This window comes from Microtus oregoni, unplaced genomic scaffold (assembly GCF_018167655.1).
Source record: "Microtus oregoni isolate MIOR12 unplaced genomic scaffold, Mior012 000040F_ref0000088, whole genome shotgun sequence".
Taxonomy (NCBI): domain Eukaryota; kingdom Metazoa; phylum Chordata; class Mammalia; order Rodentia; family Cricetidae; genus Microtus; species Microtus oregoni.
In genome coordinates this window covers 11,491,202-11,513,530 of record NW_024543207.1, presented here as the reverse complement: position 1 = coordinate 11,513,530, position 22,329 = coordinate 11,491,202, and the positions used below count along the sequence as shown (strand labels likewise).

General features: G+C 42.6%; 1 pseudogene; it reads left to right on the top strand.

Moving 5' to 3' along the window:
* Positions 1-14,154, top strand: part of LOC121433620 — a 156,573-nt pseudogene extending 142,419 nt beyond the window's left edge.
* The last annotated feature ends 8,175 nt before the right edge of the window (positions 14,155-22,329 follow it).

Below are 22,329 nucleotides of genomic sequence, written 5' to 3'. Positions count from 1 at the left end.
GAAAATGTGACGAAAAATATGTGCTGTTTTCCATAGATGCTGTTATGTCACCAATAAGCTAGCTGGGTGAGCAGTGCAGATGGATCTCTGTGAGTTCAAGGCTATCCTGGGCTACACAAGATCAATGCAGAAACAAATCCAGATGGTGGTGGCTTATACCTTTAATCCTAGTCCTAGGGAGTCACACCTTTAATCCCACTAGAAGGAATACAAAATGGGAGGAGAGAGAGGCTTAGTCTGTTTTAATTTGCAGTCGCCCAGCCTTAGTAGAGGTAAGACTTCTCTAGTGGCTTGGCTGCTTTGCTTTTCTGATTTTCTGGTTGAACCTCAATTTCTGTCTCTGGGTCTTATCATTTATGCTCCATTCAGTGTTGTCTTTGACTGACTAAGAAAGACTTTCTACTGACTGAAACTCATGTTCAAGGAGTCTTTTCCCGCAGCACTGTTCCCTCTGGCTCTTACAGTCTTCTGCTTCCTCTTGTACAAGGGTCCCTGCGCCCTGAGGGGAAGGGTTTGATGGAGACATCACATTCAGGGCTGAGTGTTCCAAACTCTCTCACTCCCTGCACACTGCCTGGCTGTGGATCGCTGCGTTTGTTCCCATCTGCTGCAGGGGAAAGCGTCCCTGATGATGGCTGAGCAAGGCCACATTGATCTATGAGTACAGCAGAATGTCCTTATGAGTCATTTTATGGCTATGTTCCTTTAGCAGAACAGTAGTGCCTTGGATGGGGTTTCTATTGCTGCAACAAGACAGCATGAACAAAAAAAGAAAAAAAAAACAAGTTGGGAAGCTTACACCTCCACAGCACTGTTCTTCACTGAAGCAACTCAGGACAGAAACTCAAACTGGGCAGGATCTCGGCAGCAGGAGCTGCTGCAGAAGGCTCCGATGAAGAGCGCCACTTACTGACTTGATTTCCCCTGACTTACTCAGCCTGCCCTCTTAAAGAACCCAAGACCATGAGCCCAGTGATGGAATCACCCACATTGGGCTGAACCCTCCCCCATCAATCGCTAAGTAGAAAAATGTCCTCCATGGAGCTGGAGAGATGACTCAGTGGTTAAAAGCAACAGTTACTCTTCCAGAGGACCCAGGTTCAATTCCCAGCACCCACTTGACAGCTCACAGCTGTGTGTTATTCCAGTTCCTGAGGAGTTGGCATCCTCACACAGACATACATGCATACAGGCAAAATGCCAATGCATATAAAATATAAAATAAGTATAATCTTTTCTTTTAATGCCCTAAGGCTTGTCTACATCCTGATATTATTGAGACATTTTCTCAACTGAGGTTCCCTCCTTTCAGATGAAAATAGTGTGTCAAGTTAACACAAGACCAGCCAGCGTAAGTTGTTTGGTTTCCCCCTGGGTTTCTGGTCTATCTGGTCTCAGGTTCTGGGACACCCTAGTAGTGTCAAGGGTGGACTCCATCCCATGAAAATACTGGTTGGTTACTCCACAAACTTCAGGCCACTACTGCATCAACACGTCTCTCAGGCTGCTCTTCACTGGAGATGGAAGAGTTCGTAGCATGCTGGTGTTTCCTTTCTCCTTTCGTAATGTGCAGAGCGCCTTCCAGTACCATGAACACTAGTCATGAGCACAGCTGTAAGCGAGTTGAAGGCTTGGTTTAGTTAGCTGGTCTCTGTGATCTGTGACAAATTAGCTCCATTCTCTAATCTCCACAGTGACATCACGATGTTTTCTACAGGTTCTCAGAGTGAACAAAAACTGCTTGTTTCCAGAGCACAGTGATGATGTTGTATGAATTTAACACATATAAACTATCATGGACAGATGTTAAATGCTCAACATAGGTCGCTTGAAAACTGGCCCTTTAGATGGATTGGGCTTTCAATTTTTTAAAGAACTATTGTAAACTTACTGTGATTATTCTCACAGCAACATGCTAACAATGTACAAAATGAAAATGACACCTTAGTTCTGGAGATGTCTAAAACTTTCCCAAGGTGACCTTAGTAATCTGCCTGCAGTCCAGACACAGTGCATCAACCTTGTCCTAATGGCTTCCACTGCCAACTCTCCATTCTCACGTGACTGACCATGCACTTCTGTCCATCTGAGCATCACAGCATTTGCAATCCCTCTGTTCTAGCAGGTAATGACTCCGAATTCAAGGTCTACAGAGATAAGGGCTACACTGCTCAGCTCTCAAAAGCCAGAGGAAGCGTACACTGGGGACCACTGATAATTGACGGCTGTCTACCTCTCCTGCTTAATCTAACTCTTCCTGCCTGCTCACATTGTCTGGCCGCCTCTGCCGAAAGGTCCTGACAGCCCATCCTGATTCTTATGAGGCTTATCAACATCTGCTGGTTAGCATCCTATTTGTATGCAAATAAGCCGCTTGCTTTTGTTGCTTGTGGATTTATCACCACTATAAATTGGAGCCCTTGTCTTCTGGATGCAGAGAGTTTTTGGAATATAGGGGACTCTGGAAGTAACTTTGTAGGATAAGAAGTGCCATTTCTCAAAGCTGGGAAGATGTTTCCATTGGTAAAGTGGTTGTATCACAAGGCATGAGGAACTAAGTCTGATCTCATCTCCAGGGCTTAAAAATTCACATTGAAAAAGCATGGCACTGCCTCCTGACTGTGTTCTCAGTGCTTGGGTTGAAACAGAAGGATCCTTGAAGATCGTTGTGGGCTCAGTGGCCAGCTAGCCTAACAGAATTGGTGAGTTCCAAGTTATGTGAAAGACCCAGTCTCAGAAAATAAGTTAACAGGGAATTGAAGAGATGGCTCAGTGGTTAAGAGCTTTGCCAGAGGATCCAGGTTCAATTCCCAGCACCCACATGACAGCTCTCAACTGTCTGTAACTCCAAGATCTGATACCCTCTCACAAACATGCATACTGGCAAAACACCAATCCACATAAAGTGAAAATAAAAAATAGCACCAAGCTTTAGAGCAGTGGTTCTCAACCTGTGGGTCACAATCCCTTTGGGGTGTCTAATGAGACTTTCACAGCGGTTGCCTAAGACCATAAAAAAAAAAAAAACCACAGATATGGTTTATGATTTGTAACAGTAGCAAAATTAGTTACGAAGTAACAACGAAAATAATTTTATGGTTGGGGGGAGGGGAGTCACCACAACATGAGGAAAGGTACTAAAGGGTGTCAGCGTTGAAAAGTTGGAGAAGCGCTGTTTTAGAGGATAAGGAAAGAGGAAGAGACCCCGCAGCGTGTGCCTCCCACTCTCCCTACAAACTCACACGTTCCCCACTAGAGCATTTTTTTAAATTTTTTTATATTTATATAACTTTTTTCATTTATTTTACATACCAACCAGTTCCCCCCCCCCTCCTCCTGTCCCTTCCCCCAAAAGATGGAGAGGAGGGATCGTACCAGACATGGGTAGGGTCATAGATGGGGGAACCCGCACCAACAGCAGACCTGAGCTCTCGAGAGCTCAGGACAGACAGTGTTTTGATGCCAAACTCCTCAGTCCTCAAATTAGTGATGCTGGATGGAGGGCCACGAGCTGTTTGTAAGAAAACACCCAGGGACTGGCACCGGCTCAGCCTGTTGGGAATAACTTTACTCCTTTAAATCCCAAAGGCTTGAACTCCACTCTGGGTTGCCAGGATAGGAAACGAGAACCAGACTTTGGGTGGAAAGCTGTCAAATGTGGACGAATGGGCAACACACACATTCAAACCAAGGAGGAGGAAAAAGCAAAAAACAGGCTGCTGCCTTTTTCCAACAGCCTGGGGTTCCGGCCAGATGTGTCAAATGTCCCCTAATTGAGTCGTCAGCAAACCATACAGCCCACTTCATCTTGTAGGAGGCGCGCCAGAAGAGATCTTAGCTCTGTTCTCACGGGTCATTAATAGTCAATACCTTCTGAATCCTATTTGAATTAAAAGACATAGACTTCCCCGCACCCCCTCACCTTTCTTTGTTTTTGTTTAAAAAAAAAAAAAGGCAAGCACTTATTCTTTCGTCATCCACTGTGTCTCCAAGCCCTGGGAGCTCTAACAGCGACTGGTGTCCCAGCGTTGCTTCAGGGACAACACCATGTTTAATTGCTTCACGCATAGATGGCAATCTATGGGGCCTTCACTCTGTATTTAACAGCATCGCACTGATGGACTTTCGCTGCTGGAAAGCATGCCCTGGTCCCCTGCACACTGCTTTCTACCTGATGGGAGAAGATGCCCTCGCATTTGGTAAATTGCATCTGGCCTTTCCAGCCCAGTGGTCATTAATGTTTGTTCTCATCCAGTGGGCAGACTCAAAGCCCATGCAGCTCTCATTAGCTCCTGCCCAATTAAGAACAATGCTCCTCTCCGCAATGGCTCGGGCACTGCTGCCAGCGAGCTCCAACACTGAATTGCACAGTTGGAAGGAGTGAAGAGGTCGCAGGAGTCACTTCTGAGGCTGCAGTTCCCAGCCTGAGAGTACAGGACTCCCACTAGCTCCTCCAGCCTCCCATTCCGCCCACTTCTTGATGAGCAAGGGTACTAACTGGCATTGCTGCATGCTTCCATGTACCAGTCAGTGTCTTAAATGGTGTACATAAATTAGCTCATGCAGTCAGAGCAACTTATTTATGAGCTCCAAGATTAAAGAGCACCCTGAAACGGTTCAGGTTCTGTTCTTGACGCCGAGGAGGTTGGCCCTTGGGCAAGCCACAAAGAGGAAACCTACCCTGTTGTGCTTGAACTAGATCCAACGTGCATTGGTGTCAACCTCTGGGTTGACCTCTGTAGTTTCTCCTTGGGTGAATCCTTTCTTTTTGTCCCCTTGCTTGCAATCCCCATACTTGCAAAAAACGAAGGAAAGAAAGGATCAAAAGAAGATCTCGTAATTCCAGGTGATGTCTTGTTTACACATCTACAGTGAACTGGGTTTGGAGATCGCCAACTAGAGCTGTACTAAGACTTTCCCAGGACACTTTGCTAATATATAAAAACTGTAAATACATGTGGCCCTTTAATTTGGGCCTTCTACTGTCAGGAATTTGTCCTGAAGAATAGAAGAAAGGAGCTGAGAGGATGGCTATTTGGTAAATTACTTGCCAAATAAGCAAATAAGACCTGACTTTGGATTCCCGATATACATGCGAAAAGCTAAGCACGGCAGTGTATGCCTGTATTCCCAGCACTGGGGGCACAGAATCCCTGGGGTCGGCTGACCAGCTTGTCGTGTTTCATTGGTGAGATCTGAATACAGTGAGGGGACTTGCCTCAAAAAATAAGAGTAACTGAGGAAGGTGCCTAAGGCCAACTTCTCCTCCCCTTACACACAAACACAAACGTGTGCGCATGCCCACACACACACATGTGAACACGTGAGCATACAGAGTAATGAATGGAAGATAAATGACCGTCCGAGATATTTGTTTGTTATCTTAGCAGCATAATAGTGTAGAGTCCAAATGGAGAACTGGCTAACTAAATTACAGAACATTTGTACAATGGAATATTATATAGCTATAAAATATAAGGCATTTCTGGTATGTTCAAGGTCCTGGGCTTAGTCTTTGGCAGTGCACACACAATAATGCTATATTGGTTACTTTTCTATTGCTATGATAAAATACCATGACCAAGTCAATTTATAGAAGAAAGAGTCTATTTAGGCTTTTGTTGCAGAGGGTCAGAGTCTATGATGGAGGAACAAAAGTACACAGTACGAGCAGAGAGATGAGGGCTCACGTCTTTAATTACAAGCATGAACAGAGAGATCAAACCATAAATGGCTTGAGTCTTTGAACTCTCAAAGCCTGGCCCAGGTGATGTGCTTTCTCCAAAACACCACGCCTCCTAAACCTACCAACCACCATCGATGGGGACATCTCATTCAAACAAATAATAATAATAATTGATTGTTTTAAATCTCAGTGGAAAAACAGATACCATATTTGCTCAGCAAGAAGAGTAACTAACGCATTATTATGATTTTTTAAGCACGTACTTTCTGTTATTCTCTCATCACACTCTTCCTAACATGAAGTTGACAATTTCATCAGAGTAATTGCCTCTGGGATATGATGGAAGGTGGCTTGTCGTGAGGATCAAGATGGATACTTTTGCTCTGTGCCCTTTTGAAATTTTTGAATTTGTGGCACAGGAATGGATCATTAATACAAAAAAATACTAAATAACATACAATAAACTCTCAATGTTTAAGTAGGTATTTAAGATGTTTATGGCTTATGAAAAGGAGAGACATAAAAAGATCTCCAAACAACAATGAAATAATAATCCATTTAGAATGCAGACAAAGGGACTAGCATTTGTCAGGGAGACATTGCGGCCATGCCCAAGTTGATCACACCCTCTGGCAGAGCTCTGACTTTTTACTTACCATGTGGTACACATTCTTGTAGCTGGAAAAGGGTGTTTACACCAAATAGATTCTTAATTACTAAAGGCAGTCTGTTCTTTGTACGGGACGTAGCTAAGATCCCAAGGGCTTTTCTGGATACTGCTTTGCCTCCTATCCAACCTCCCCAGCAAGCTATACCCTTAACTGTTACAGTTAATCTATGTGTCACTCTGGTTAAGTATCCAGATATATCTCGAAGTCTCCATGAAGGGACTATTGAGAAAAGAAACTGATATTTATATCACTAGATTTTAAGTAGAGTAGATCCCTCATTCCCAGAATCAGTTGAAGGCCTTATGAGAGTAAGACTGAGACCCCCCCTGTGCAAGAGCATTGCCTTCAGACTCAGATCTTTACATTAACCCTTTCCTAGCTCTCTACCCTCCTGGCCTGGCCTGCCTACTTCAGACTCTGGGCACAACTGTGCAAACCATTTTCTTTAAAATAGATCTCCGTTGAGAAGAGTACAGGGAGGTCTTATTGCTTTATTTCTCTGAAGATTCCCTGAATGATCCCCCATCCATAGGGATGGGTTTTTCCATCACACATGGTTCTATGTGTAGCCTCTGCTGCCTTCTTCTTTGTTAGCATATATCCAGCCCTGCTTGCTAGGTCATTGTGAGCCAGCAGGATTGTCTCTATCATGGATGGCTGTATCCAACACAGTACCTAAGCCAGGAACAAATGCTTGATGAGGAGGAAGCCAAACTTTTAATGACAATGGTCCTAATGCTGAGTGCTGGGCTTCCAATCTGATTAGTACCCAAAGCATCTTTGGAAGAAAGGAAGAAGGCAAAGAGGAAGAAAACCAAAGAGTAAAAACTGTTCTGGAATTGGCTCTCAATTACCAGGATGGGTTATTTAAGATGTTTCTCCATAGGCAGCCACCTAGAGACCTGCCGGAGGCAATTCATTGTTCAGAAGTAATATCCTGTTGTCAAATTTCCACCATCCTGTGCTTGCTTAGCTCACACCATCTCAAGTCATAAATCGAAAGCTACCACTTGAAATCAAATATATTTACATAGGAAAAACCATAACGAAAAGTCAAGTGTGACTCCTTGCTTATAATGTCTGCCGAATTTTATCAACGGTTAAAGCTCTCAACTCAGATTAAAACACATTCCTTCAAATCACCTTTAATCTTTACTTAGAAATCTCTCCCTACTGGTTCCACAAAAAATTTTTGATGTTATTTTCCATATTTTAAAGAGTTGCCAGAAAAATTCCTCTTTGACAAGTTGCCCTAAATTTTAGTTGAATAAAGAATCAATTGACTTAGCCTTCTGATCAATGAGACTATTCTCAGTGTGTTCCTAACACCAACAGTTCTGTCCCGTGAGAATTTTGATTTATAAGCATGTCAGACAGAGATTTTATTTCACTTCCTGTTTTTACTGCTCTGCCTGCATCTGTCAACCAGGACCATAGACATACTCCCCTGGGAGGGAGGAGGCGGAAGAGTGTGAGGCCTTCAGGGTCAGCCTTGAAAGCAGGGAACACTCAGCTTTGACCCTGTCTACTGAAATCAATACGGCATGGCGCGGAGAGGGGAAGCGGATGGCAGAGTATAGCTACGTCAATATTTTCTTTATTCTGTAATCTATATTCAATTCTGTTAAGAAATAAGTGAATTAAATTGACCATGAGAGATACAAAAAACAGAGAGAGACTGTAATAAACCATTTCTCAAATGCTTTGTAATCAACCTTCTAGTTTTACATGAGAGGCTTCTTTTCCTTTTAATGAAAGCTATCCCCTTTCCGTTGTAAGTTATATAAAAGTGTACAAAATGAGGCATGTGGAAGAGAAACACAGCTTGTAGTCCGCCCTCCAGTGATGCCACCATTGGCATCCTGGAATATTTAATCACAAAGTTTTTCATGCATTTTACATGGCTACGAGTTATGATTTCTCCAATTAAAAACAGAGTAAAACAACCTCCTATTTTATTATAACTTTCTCCTCCTGTGCAAGGTTCTAACATCCTGGTGTGAGGTTAAGCCTCTTCTGGTCCCTCTGGCCAGCAATGAGGCTGTTATATTAATCTGGTGAGCTCAGGCCAGCAATGAGGCTGTTATATTAATCTGGTGAGCTCAGGGACCATGCCTGCACTTTCCACCCTGCCCAATACCTGAAGAGCAGTTGCTTTTCACCAGTAAATCATCTTTAGGGAATCTATATGGAACCCCAAATGGATAAAATGATCTGGGAGCATGCTGCGACAGCCAAAGCAGGAATCTACTAAAAACTAGAAACGAAACAAAACCAGCCAACTTGAAAGGGAACCCACTCTCAAAATGAAACAGTATGACCATTTAAATATTTAAAATATTAAATAAAGAAATCACAATGGCACTTAAAAAGAATAGACTTGCTTATAAGAACGTTATTAGCTCATTACTATGAAAATAACTAAGTGTGTAAAATCCAAAATCTGGCTTTCCTTTCCTGCATTGACTAGATTTCAATGGAACCAAATAACTAATAAAGATAAGCTTTTATTGTAGAAGAACTGTGAATGACTCGCTCAGAAGCAGGGATAAAATAAGGAAAGCATGATTTCAATCCCCGATGAGACACCAGGTGGAGACAATGTTTTCAGTAAGTGTCCATAGGACAGCCAGAGAGGGCAGAGCATAGGACCCCACCTTTTTGATTATCAGTAGTATTTAAAATAGGAAAATAGACTTCATGTGACTATGGTGGGGTCCATAGAAAGTACCCAATGTGAGAAACAGTACAGCCTTAAAGCATTTGAACCTTAATCACTTTGGGGGGGGGGTGCTGCTGCTGCTAACAGGAGACACAAGGGACAAAGGAACAAGTAAAGAACATCACAGACATCTAGACTAGAATTCAGGATCTAAAAGGTACATAAGCTGATTTCTTCAACAAATTCAAAACCAAGGAAACATTAAGTAGTTAAGGTATGTGATGGCAATGCAGTTCATGGATTTTACGGTTTAGCGTTTAATTAGGCCAACTGAAAAGAATTTTGAGAAAGTTGAATATATTTGAAGATGAACTATCACAATATATGAGCCATTGTTATTTGGTAGTTCCTAGGTGATTATATACATATTTTTAAGTCTTACTGCTTAATTTCGTGCAAAGTATGAAGAAAATTCCATGAGATTTGATATTGGTTTCAAATGCTCCCAGAGGAAATAATGTATGTCTGTGTATTTGCATGTGGTAAAAATAACACAAAGAATGATATTTGAAAGGATATTAAATCATATAAAAATAAAATCCCAAAACTAGAAAGGCATAGAATAAATAAATGAGAAAATACATATCAGAAATCCCTATGCCATATGCTATGTGCTGATCTCTTTTAAAATGAAACCACTTCAAGCATTATCAAATTACTTTGGAAGCTGATCATTGATTTAAAAGATTAATCATGTTCCACATTCTTTTGACACCTAATATTATCACCAATTTAATTAGTAACACCAAAATTCTCTTTCTAAGACAGAAATCTGGTAACTCATATTTGGCTTATGGTATGCTCAGGGAACACATCTTCCTTGCTGCAAAAAAAAAAAAAGTAGTTTGGAGAGGGAATGGGGACATGAATTATGTAGATCAATGCCTATGGTCCTGTTTAAAGAGGCTAAGATGATGATTTGGACTCTCAAAATCTGTCGCTGTGTGGATCAAAAAGCAAAGACGATCTAATTGTGAGTGAAGAGATGAACATCTCATGAAGGCGCTTCTTTCCCAGAATTCAGTTAGCAAGCTAATAGTTTGCAAGGGTTAAAAATAAATCCATTCACCATGTTCCCTGACATGTACCATGAAAGATAAGTGAAGATCTAATATTAAAAACAGACTATATTTTAAAAATATTCCTGAAACATGTATCTAAACAGTGGATTAGGACTTGATTAAAAACTAAATAATTTAGTACCAAATGCCCATACAAGGAAAGAATCTATATGGAGAAGCCTTCCCATGGAAAAAAAGCTCATTGTGTTCAGTAAAATATTTTGAGCTAAATTAAATGACTAAATATTTTAATTTTCAGTTTTCTAGAGAGAAGTTATTTGTTCTTAATAATCGGTTTGTTTTTAAGTAGACTGGTAATAATTGGAAAAAGACGGCATTTATAAAATATTTAAGCCAGAGCACACTCTTATGCCAGGCCAAGGGAACTGGACTTTCTTTTTTTTTTTAATTTATTTATTTATTAAGGATTTCTGCCTCGTCCCCACAACCGCTTCCCATTTCCCTCCCCCTCCCCCGATCAAGTCCCCCCCCCTCATCTGCTCGAAGAGCAATCAGGGTTCCCTGACCTGTGGGAAGCCCAAGGACTGCCCACCTCTATCCAGGTCTCGTAAGGTGAGCATTCAAACTGCCTAGGCTCCCACAAAGCCAGTACGTGCAGTAAGATCAAAAACCCACTGCAATTGTTCTTGAATTCTCAGTATTCCTCATTGTCCGCTATGTTCAGCTAGTCCGGATTTATCCCATGCTTTTTCAGACCTAGGCCAGCTGGCCTTGGAACTGGACTTTCATATGCAAGGTGAATCCATGGGGTCAAAGAACTCACTGAGAAGTGGATTATCTACCCTTATAATTTTCATTTTAGTCAAGGGTCATGATAAAATATAAAATTCCTTGCATCTCTGTGGAGTTATCATGCTGAAGGACTTTTTTTAAGCATATGGGATTTACCCATTTCAAATTGTACAGTTACCCCCAGTGAAGTCCACATATTCCTTTTGGTATAGACTAGAGAAACTAGTCCAAACTAGTTTCTAAACTAACTAGTCTAAACTAAACTAGAGAAACTAGTAACTAGTATAGTCATAAACACTTGTCATGAAATAACAAGAAGCTTCTTTGGCTTTAGTAAACACGTCTTGCTTCAAAGGACTGACCCAAGTCTGAATATCAGTCATGGCATTTCTGCATGATGTCGGTGTTATTTTTCTCGTTACCATGACCAGATGCCCAATAAGAAGCAACTCAGTTACTCATTTTGATGGTGTAATCTATCATGAGACGGAAGGCACAATAGTAGGAATGTCTCGTGGCTGTGATAGCAAGAACATAAGGCTGCTTGTTCAAATCCTGCCAGATCAGGAAATAGGGAAGATGCAGCCAGAGTCAGGCTATTACCTATAAAGCTTTCTCTCAGGAATCTGTTTATCCCAGCAAGACCCCGATGTATTAAATGTCCCGTAGCCTTTCAAAATAGCACCGCCTTTCAGGACCAAGTGTTCAAGCACGTCATCCTGTAGGCAACACCTTATATCTAAACAGGATTGGTATAATTATTACCTTGTTATCTGCTCCGTCTTGCTCCGAAGAATTCCAATTTCAATACAATACTCTGCCCCTTCTCTGCTATTTCTCGTTCTGTTTCAGCTATCTTTGACCAACTATGGTCTGAATAACAATTGGAAAACTTCTAGAAATAAACAATGTGTTTCAAATTGCACAGCGTTCTGATTAGCATGATAAAATCTCCCATTGTCCTGATCCAGACATGAATTATTCCTTGCTCATTATATTCATGCTATATGCCCTACCTAGAAAGCTAATCACTCAATGCTCTCTCGGCTGTGGATCCACTGTTGCGGTACGGCAGCACTTCTGTTCAAATGTGCCTTACACAGAAGCCCACTGTTATATCACAGTTCTGTGTCATTACTGTGCAAGTGTGCCTTACACAGAAGCCCACTGTTCAATCACAGTTCTGTGTCATTAAACCTCACCTCACCTCATCACATAGACACTGTTTCACCCCCATCAGGACAAGAGGGTGAATATAGCACAATATGGAAGGAAGAGAGTTTATGTAACTTTTACTACAATGTTTATAATTAATCTATTTTATTATTTATTTTTAACCTCTCATTTGCTTTATAAATAAAGCTTTTCATGAATATATGTGTATATGTATAGATGTATACGTGTATATGATATGTAGATATATACATATGTGTGTACACGTATACATCTATACATATAGCCATGTATAAAGCCATATACATATATATGGAAAATAAATACAACACATATAGTATCTGGTTCTATCTGTAATTTCAGAAACCTGCTGGGGTCTTGGAATATCCCTGCCACAGATGAGAAAGAGCTGCTGTAAGCATCAAAGTAGCTCTCTCCAGATGGGAGCTTCCTAGATGCCACTTCCGTCTTGGCACTCACTTAGATAATTGCAAGCTCCTTGCTTCGGCTGCCTTAGTTCTGCCAAGTGGCTTCTATCATTCTGGAATTATATTCCTCCCATTGATGTTGGAAAGCCTAATTCCAGAACAGCAATGTCAATGGCATCGTTGCTACCCTGTGGAGAACAGTCACCAGTAATTTTCTCAGTGGTCTATGGTCTTCCTCACTAGCTCATCCCTTAAAGAGTTAGTCAAGAAGTAAACCAAGCAGAGTACTAAGTCCTATATCCAAGGATAGATAGATAGATAGATAGATAGATAGATAGATAGATAGATAGACAGACAGATAGATACCCTGACCAACTATATATAACATCCTACTTAGTCCAGGCTGCTATGGTACAATGGTCTTTTGTTGTTTTACTAAAATGCTGATTGGCCAGCAGTCAGGCAGGAAGTATAGGTGGGGCAACCAGGCAGGAAGTAGAGGCAGGGCCATGAGAACAGGAGAATTCTGGGAAGAGGACAAAATCAGTCTGCAGTCATCCAGACAAAGAGGAAGCAAGATGAGAATACCTTGCTGATAAAAGGTACCAAGCCACGTGGCTAGCACAGACAAGAAATATGAGCTAATATAGGACATAAGATTTTATAAGAAGCCTGAGCTAATAGAACAACCAGTTTATAATTAATGTAGACCTCTGTGTGTTTCTTTGGGACTGAATGGCTGCAGGACAGAGAGGAACAGAAACCTTTAGTCAACACCATGCTGTTTGGAATGTGGTCTTATGTATTCTTCCCTTCTGGCTGTATGTGGGTTAGGTCTTGCATCTTCTTTGGCAAAATTAATTTTTCTTTCTTATCAGAACCAGTACTTCTACTTCTGTGGCCACGAAATTTATCCTAAAAGAGATGACTGTCAATATTTTAAGTGGTGTGGGTCATTTGCCCTCTTGTTGAGACTATCCACCTCTTCTAACATAGTATCAAAGCACACAGAGAGAATATGGCCTCGAATGATGCGGTGGCTGGAGTCCAGTGATTCTTTACCCAAGCAGACTACAGGCTGGATTTGGCTTGGAGACCACCACCACTGATTCTGTTATTGGTCTTGTGTCTGAGGTCAGGGCAGATGCTGAGTTGGGAACATGCTGCCTTGTAAGGTGAAGCCTTCCGATTTGTCTTTCATTGGGTGAACAAAAGTGGCTCTTAGAGAATAAGCCCAGGGGATTCGGGTAACCTTGAAACTCCAGGTTTCTCTCAGAATTCAGTTAGGACCCTGACCCTGGGAGAGCAGACTTGCTGGGTTAGAAATTCTGCCTTCTCTGAAGCTCTGTAGGTCTTAGAATTAAGTGTAAGGTATGACCCTGGCTTGTCCCTGCTTCTGGCTGTAGGAAATGAGACTCTTTATAAACTACCATATACCTTCTAGCCTTCGAACTTAGCCTGAAATTAATCACTGTAGCCTTCATCACCTTTTGCTGATTCATTTTCTTGCACTAAGCAGCTGCCGTCAAATCACACTGAACTAACAATTGCTACTGGCCATGGACTTCTCAAGAACCCTGGACACTGCACCCACAAGTGCATTGTCTTCGAAGCTCATCACAGGGAAGGCTACATTAATTGTCTGGCTGCAGCAGACTAAGGCCATCAGTATTTCAGCAACACAGCTATGGCATCCTTGATGGTCACGCTGGGCAACTGGGCACTCAGCCTCAATAGAGTTCCCTAACTCTAACCCCCATGGTTATTGGTGAGAATGAACTCTGAGTAAAAGATTTCTGTGAAGGACTTTTATTGTCAAATGTTTTCAGAATCAATTTTTATATGCATAGAAGGAAAAGAATATAACAGAAGGAGAAAATTACCTGTGATTCAGCTCACACAGGCCTTGGGCAATCCCGTGGATTGCTGTCAGATTTGTTCTCATCAAGGAAAGAAGCCAGATATGGGGCGTAGGCTGTCCCACTTCATTCCAAAACTGCAGGCTGGGGTGTGGCCTGAAGCACAAGGGAGAGGGTCTTAACTCTGGACAGGAAAGTCAGTACTCCTAAGTGGGAGAGGAATGAGTTCCCGTGGTCTGCAAGGGAGATAGGGCTGCACACTCAATGGCTTCATCAAGAACACCAGGTAGGCAGCCCACTAGAGCCAACACACCTGTTACTGGGATTCCTGGGGGCCCTGGGTTGTTCTAATGACTTTTATAAAGACATTCTATGTAGTGAAGGCAGTAAGGAAGCCAGGGTCTGGTGTATATAGAAAATTAAATGTCAATGTTTGAAAGGCAAACTAATGTGCGAGAACTATGGAGACCAGAGAAAGAGAAGAAAGTGCGGAAGGAGGGAGAACAAAGGGGAGAAGCCAGATCCTTCCACCTCACCAGATCCTTCCACCTCACCGGATCCTTCCACCTCACCGGATCCTTTCACCTCACCAGATCCTTCCACCTCACCAGATCTTTCCACCTCACCAGATCCTTCCACCTCACCAGATCCTTCCACCTCACCAGATCCTTTCACCTCACCAGATCCTTTCACCTCACCAGATCCTTTCACCTCACCAGATCCTTCCACCTCACCGGATCCTTCCACCTCACCAGATCCTTCCACCTCACCGGATCCTTCCACCTCACCAGATCCTTCCACCTCACCAGAGCAGCCACATCGCCTTTCACTGAACACACGCATGCGTTAACAGTCTCCGCCTCTCTAGTTCTTCCCCTTTTTACAAACAACATTTTCCTGCTTCTTGACATAGAAGAGAGCAGCACTTGAAGGCCATAATGTTAACTTTGTGCCAGTGGCAAACTCAGATCTGCTGTAAATTAAAATACATATGTATTTAAGTTGTGTGGAAAGGTAAGCTTCCTATTAATATGGACGCCTAAAGAGACGTACTTATCTCCTCAGATATGTATTGTAGGTAATGCAGAAATGTATTGTAGGTAAACATTTTATTTGAACCTTGAAGCTACAGAATTTTATAAAATCTCACAGAAACCAATAATTTAAAGTTTTTCAAGACTCCAAGCATTGTTATAACTCCCATGGAGTTCCACATTCTGATAAATTTGTCAGAAGTGTCATTTTGAGTCCTATAATCCTTTCTTTTGGTCCAACATTCTTTTGTAACCAGGACTTTTATCTTCAAATAACTCCAGACTTGATTATTTTGTGAAAGTTTGTACATTGGCGGATATGAGCAATATATTTCCCAGTTTTTGCATGTTGTCACATCTTTAGTCTCTGTTACTCAGGAATGTAACAAGTAATAGATATTATTGTGTCCATCAGTGTTATATTTATTCTTCAGCTTATTGTAGTTCTGGCCAGGGATATTTTCAATAAGCTAAATATAAAGTGTTCTGCCTTCATTAATAGATGCCACATCTCTTGATGGAAGTGGGGTCACCATGTGTCTAACTTCCTGCCACTTCCACTCATAAAACAAAGGTCTAGACTGCCACGCAGGCAGTGTCTACAGGCAGAGACTCAGAGGCCACTCCTCCAGCCCTAGGAGCCAATAGAGATGGCTGAAGTGCAAACACAAGGCCAGGATGTCTCTAGATCCTTGGACATCTGCTTCTTACTCATGGAGTTGCAAGAATGAAATAATGACATGGTCACGATCACTCATTCTAGGCTGGAGATATATCTTCCATATTTCTGTACCACATCATAGAGAAGGCCCACCATATCTTAACTCCCACAGGTCTGAACAACAAAAAGTTATGTGTACCGTGGTAGGCAGGAGGCTATACCAAGGCTTCGGTATCAGTGAAATAAGTTCTTTTCTAGAAAAAATAGTGCATTGATTGGCAGGTCTAACATGTGCATGAACTTTATGTATTAAATAAAGTTCCTTGAAGCCCAGGTGTATGGCTCTGTTAACCAATCTTAAAATGAGAGTTGGGCATCTGTCCTTGTTGCATCTCTTTCCCTTCTTGTCTGGCTGGGTGTGTTCTTGCCTGTCACTAGCCAATCTGAGGCAAAACCCAGCATTGGTCAGGCATCCTCTATGTCTTAGGATTCATTAAAAAGTCTTGTTGAGTATATTTTTGAATGTGCATAATGCTTAGCCAGGGACTGGTAATAGGTCCTATAATAAGGAATTTGAGAGAAACTCAATATGGTGAAGAGTCAAGAACACCCAAGGACAGACCCAGGTTTGCAGCCTCGTCTTTAGCTGCACAATTACTGCTGCTCAGTCTTACACAACAGGCTGGGTACCTTAGCAAGCAGGGTTTCTCGCTGAGGATTCAGTATCCAGCCAAGTCATTTCCCAGTGTTCTGAGAGGCAGCAAGGTGTAGTAGTTCTCAAGTCTAATTCAGGAATCCCTAGGTGTCAGTGAGACCCTTGCGAAAAATTTTCAAAGCCAAGGTTAGTTTTGTAATAATATTGAGATGTGGTTTACTCTTTATCCACGTTTTTCTATTAGAGAACAGAAGACCTTCCAGGGTCTACACATGTTTCATATACTTGTTTGAATACAAAAGCAACATAGCAATGTATTTGTCTTCTTTAAAGATAGACATTTAAGGGAATTTGGGGGATAAAACATATGCTTTGCTATGTGTGTTCCCCAGAGTTCACATTTTGAAAACCTGATGCCCAGAATAACAGTGGTGAGAGATGGAGCTTCATTGATGGGGAACACACAAACCACTCTACATGTGTGGAGGTTAAAGGACAGCCTCAGCTGTCACTCCCTGTGTTACACCTTGTTCTGAGATGGGGCCTCTGGTTGATCTCCACTCCACATACCAGGCTGTCTGGCCTGCAAGCTTTGAAGGAACTTTCCTGACTCTACCTCCCATCATCTCATATGAGCACAGAGGTTACAGATGTGTGGGCTCTTGCCCCTGGCTTTCACATCTGTTTAGGGGAACCGAACTTAGGTCTTCAGGTTTGCCAAGTAAGCACTTTACCCACTGAGTCATCTTCCCAGGCAAGGATCTGTTCGTATGAATGGATTAAAATTGCTACCATGTTTGTAAATTATCCACGAGTTCAGCTCCCTTTGTCCACCCTTGCCCTTTGTGTTTCTCCTTTCTCCTCTTCTTTCTCCTCTTCCAGTTCTCTGGTTTAATGTGTAATGGTCTTACACATTAGCTCCTGATATATTACGCAACCCTGGCTGGCCCCAAGCTCACAGCAGTCTTCCTGCTTCAGCGCTCAGAGTGATGGGATCACAGCCATCAATCACTCTCCTTGCTTCTTCCTTCCCTTTCTGCCATCGTGCGATGACACAGCGAGGTCATTACTAGGTAGTGGCACCTTGATGTTGGATGTCTGAGCCTCCAGGGCTCTGGGGAATACAGTTCTATATAAATTATTCAGTCTGTGAGATTCCATGATAGCAACGCAAAACAGATTGAGACAGAAAATTGCTATTGAAATGAGGAACCACGACTATAACACCTAAACATATGGAAAATGGCTTGGAATTGGATAATGGGCAGAGGCTGGAAGAACATAGAAAGGCAGGCTTGAAGAGTCCTTTATTGCAATGAACAGACCAATTTCCCCCAATTTTGGGAAAGTTCAGAAGACAAAAGGTAAAAAGGTCACAGTCTGATCAGACTACAGATAGAAACATGGATGGTAAGGCCTTTGTAATGAAGTAGCAGAGGGGAATGAAGAAGAAAGTATACGTCCATCCTTGAAAGAAGGTAGCAAAGAACTTGATGGAATTGTGTCAATGCTCTAAGTCTTCCCAGAAAATGGATTTTAAGAGGAAAGAGTTCGAATTACCTAAGCAGAAAAGAGCCTAAGATGTCCATGGCCTCCCTTGATTATTTACAATTAGATGAATGACAAGAGACGTGATTTTAGGGTGGAAATTATCATCAAAAGGGAAGCATAATGGGAAGATTTGGAAAGACTCTCAGCTTAACCATGTTAAGAGTAAAACATTATGTGCAAGGAAGAAAATCAAGTTTGTGGTCAACCATCTACTTGCTGGAGATTAATGTAAATAGAAAACAGGTTCTTTTCAATGGAGCAGTAATGGAACGACCCCAAAGGCATTTTCCAGAGATCATCGAGGCCAAGTGGGTCAAATTTCCAGGGAGGTGTCTATAGAACAACACCACGTTTTGTACTACATCACCAGGGGCCTCTGCTTCCTGAGTTTCAAACTCAGTTCCTCTTCGTCATCATATCTTGTCCCAAGCAGAGCCATGCTTAGTGTAGCTTGACCCACCACTCCGGAAGACACATAATAACCTGGTAACACGCATGTGATGCTAATTTTGCAAACATACAGAATGCAAATGCTGGAGAGACCACGGTAACTTTCTCCTGGATTTCAAATGGCATAACAGCTCCAAGCAAAGACATCACTGAGGCGGAGCCACAGCAGAGAACACTCATTAAGGCCAAGTCCAGAGATCTGTAAGAGCAAAACTAATACAGAAAATTCCCTGGGGCGAATGTCTGGTAGCCTTGGGAGCTAGACATCCTTAGAGACCACAGTCTACACAGTCCCAACCGTGCAACTGAAGTCTGGAAAAGCTACATGACAATCTGCCAGCCCACAAGAACTGCTGGCTAAGTCTTTGGGAGAAACCTTGTGAAAACATTAACTCGGGGCAGGGCTGGTCATGAAATGCTATGCACTGTTCTAATGCGTCCTTCAACATGCATGTGTTGAGTCCCCAGTGCAACGATGTTGAGACGGGATCTTTAAGAGGCTCTGTCCTTATGAACTGGTTAATGCTGCTGTCCCAGTAGGGTTTAATGTTGTGAGAGTGAGTTTACTGAAGCAGGTTTAACTCTCTCTCTTGATCTTTCATGTAGACTATGAAAGGCCTTTGCCAGATTAGATGGCTAGTACCTTAATATGAACTCTGCCTTTGGAGCTGTGAGACACAGTGTTTTATAAGTTGGTCTGTGGCATTGCTGTAGCACCACAAAAACAATTTAAACTCAATCATCTCACTATAACTTTAGGTGATGTTTTTTACAAAAAAAATATTAATGGTAGCAAATAATTTTTTTTCTTTTGAGACAAGGCTTCATGTGTTCTAGGCTGGCTGTGAACTTGTTATGTATTAGAGGCTGACCTTAAACTCCTTTTTCTTCTACCTCCCAAGTACTTGGATCAAAATTACAGATTTAAGAAACACAATTTGGGTGAGTTCGGTAGTTTTAATTATCTTACTGTAGGTTTATTAAATATAGAAAAGTGCTAAATGTATATTTAGTTCTTCCAAGAAATTTATTATGCTTACTCAGAAAATACTAAAACAAACAAACTGGGGCTATAGACATGGCTCAGAAACATTTGTTGCTCTTCCAGAGGACTCAGATTTGGTTCCAAGCACGCGCATACTGGTTCACAATTGTTGGGAGCAGTGAGACACCAGATCCTGAATTTTTTGTAATCCCCTGATCTGAGTGCCTACAGCTGCTCTGAGCACGAGACCTTCAGGAGTTCCTGATGGCAGGGGAGTGGTTTCTGGTGGGTTTGGCTAGGGCGTGGCTATCTCTATATAATCTGCCCCTGAACACAATAAAGGGGGTATTCTTGGGGAATTCAAGGATGACCCATGTCGCTGTCTCTCTGTCTGTGTTTGTGTATTTTAACCTCTGCTCCCTTGCCCGAAGCTTAGTAACTGGATGCCAGCGCACAGAGCGCAGACACGGGTCATCCTTGAATTCCCCAAGAATGCCCCTTTTATTGTGTTCAATATAAAATACGGGCTTAAGAATTTGATGTTTTGGAAAGGAGGTTCTGTTTTTGTCTCCACAGACGATGACAGCCTAGGGATTTATTCAATATTCATGTGGTTTGAATCCCCAAGACCTCTAATCATTCGCTTTACTAGATAAGACTGTGTTCTGTGAGAGCACCAGCTATCCTGAGGGATAAAAAAATTTTTATAAAACAGAAGACCCCACCCCCCCATCTTAGGTCATCTCAGAAGAGTAAACCGTTACCCGTCTTTGTGTCCTTTTCTGGGCTGCAATTACAGGTGAGTGCTCTGAGTGTCAGATTTGGCTGTAACTTGGATGAAAAGGGTTTCTGTGCCGCACGCTCAGTCTCAGAGTTAAAGTGGTGAGTACGGCTCCTACCTGGCTCCCCAGAGCTAGCACAAAATGGTATGTCCTCCATTTTGAAATTGGAGAGAGGTGGAGCCAACATCCAGAGCAGCCCACCGCTCTGCAGCTCAGAGGAGCAACTAATTCAGTCACAAGTGGCTCCACCATGTTGGACAGGCTCTGCGCTGGCACCCAGGTCGCGAGCTTCGGGCAAGGGGCTGGAGGTTAAAGTACACAGACAGAGACAGCGACACGGGTCATCCTTGAATTCCCCAAGAATGCCCCCTTTATTGTGTTCAGGGGTAGATTATATAGAGATAGCCACGCCCCAGCCAAACCCACCAGAAACCACTCTCCTGCCATCAGGAACTCCTGAAGGTCTCGTGCTCAGAGCAGCTGTAGGCACTCAGATCAGGGGAAAACAAGTTGTTTACAAGAAATTCAGGATCTGGGGTCTCTCTGCTCCCAACACACAATCATCTGTAACTCCAAATCTAGGTGATCTGATACCTTCTTCTGACTTCTACGGGCAACAGACATGCAGTGTTCAACATACATATAGGCAGGCTGCCACACCAACTCTAGTGTCGTCTGTGTGACATGACATACGTCATTATGCCGTGTCCTATGGGACTAGGCTCCCTGGAGGCCAATGGCAGACGGCCCGGTATTAGCCACTGCTGAGGCTATTAATGTCTATAAGGGAGGGGAGAGGGAGAAGGTTGAGGAGAACTTGGGGGAATGGGATAGTCGAGATGGAGGAAGGACAGAGATGAGAGGCAAGGAAAGAGATATCTTAATTGAGGGAGCCATTATAGGGTTAGCAGAAACCTGGCTCTAGAGAAATTCCCAGGAATCCACAAGGATGACCCCAGCTAGGACCCTAAGCAATAGAGAGGGAGCCCCATCTTGACTTCTCCAGTAGTCAGACTGATGATTATCTTAAATATCATCATAGAACCTTCATCCAGCAACTGATGGAAACAGAGGTAGAGATCCACATTGGAGCAATGGACTGAGCCCTCAAAGTCCAGTTAAAGAGTGGGAACAATGATAATATGAGCAAAGAGGTCAAGACCGTGATGGGTTCACCCACTGAAACTGAGCTAATGGGAGCTCACCAACTCCAGCCAGACTGGGAAGGAACAAGCATAGGACCAAACTAGTTCTTCTGAATGTAGTACAGTTGAATTGCTGGGGCAGACTGAGGGGCCACTGATAGTGGCACCAGGATTTATCCCTACTGCATGTACTGGCTTTTTGGGAACCTGTTTTCTTTGGATGTATACCTTGTTCAACCTAGGGAGGGCCTTGGACTTTTCACAAAGCCTTACCCTCTGAGGATTGGATGGGGGTGGGGTGGGAGGGTGTGTGGAGGGAATGGGAGGAGGGGAGGGAGTGGAAACTTGGATTGGTATTTTTTAAAAATCTAATAAATTTAAAAAATAATGTTACTGAACTTCTATTTCCTCATCTATGAAACAGCAGTAATTCCTTACAGTGAAGAATCAAAAAATATGCTTATAGTCAGAAAACACGAATTTGTGGAACAGAATGCAGAAAGAATACAGCAGCCCAGTGTCGATTCTGGAGGTGGGCAGTGAAAACCAGGCCGCCAGGCGCCTCTGCAACACGCAAGGAGAGGAATCAGCTTATGCTGTCTCAGTACTGATCCAGTCTTGATGTCTCAAGCTAAAGCTACCTAAGCCAACCTGGCGGAGCCAGATCTGGTCCTGGGGTTAATCCCAGGAAGAAAGCCTCCACAAGCTGAAAA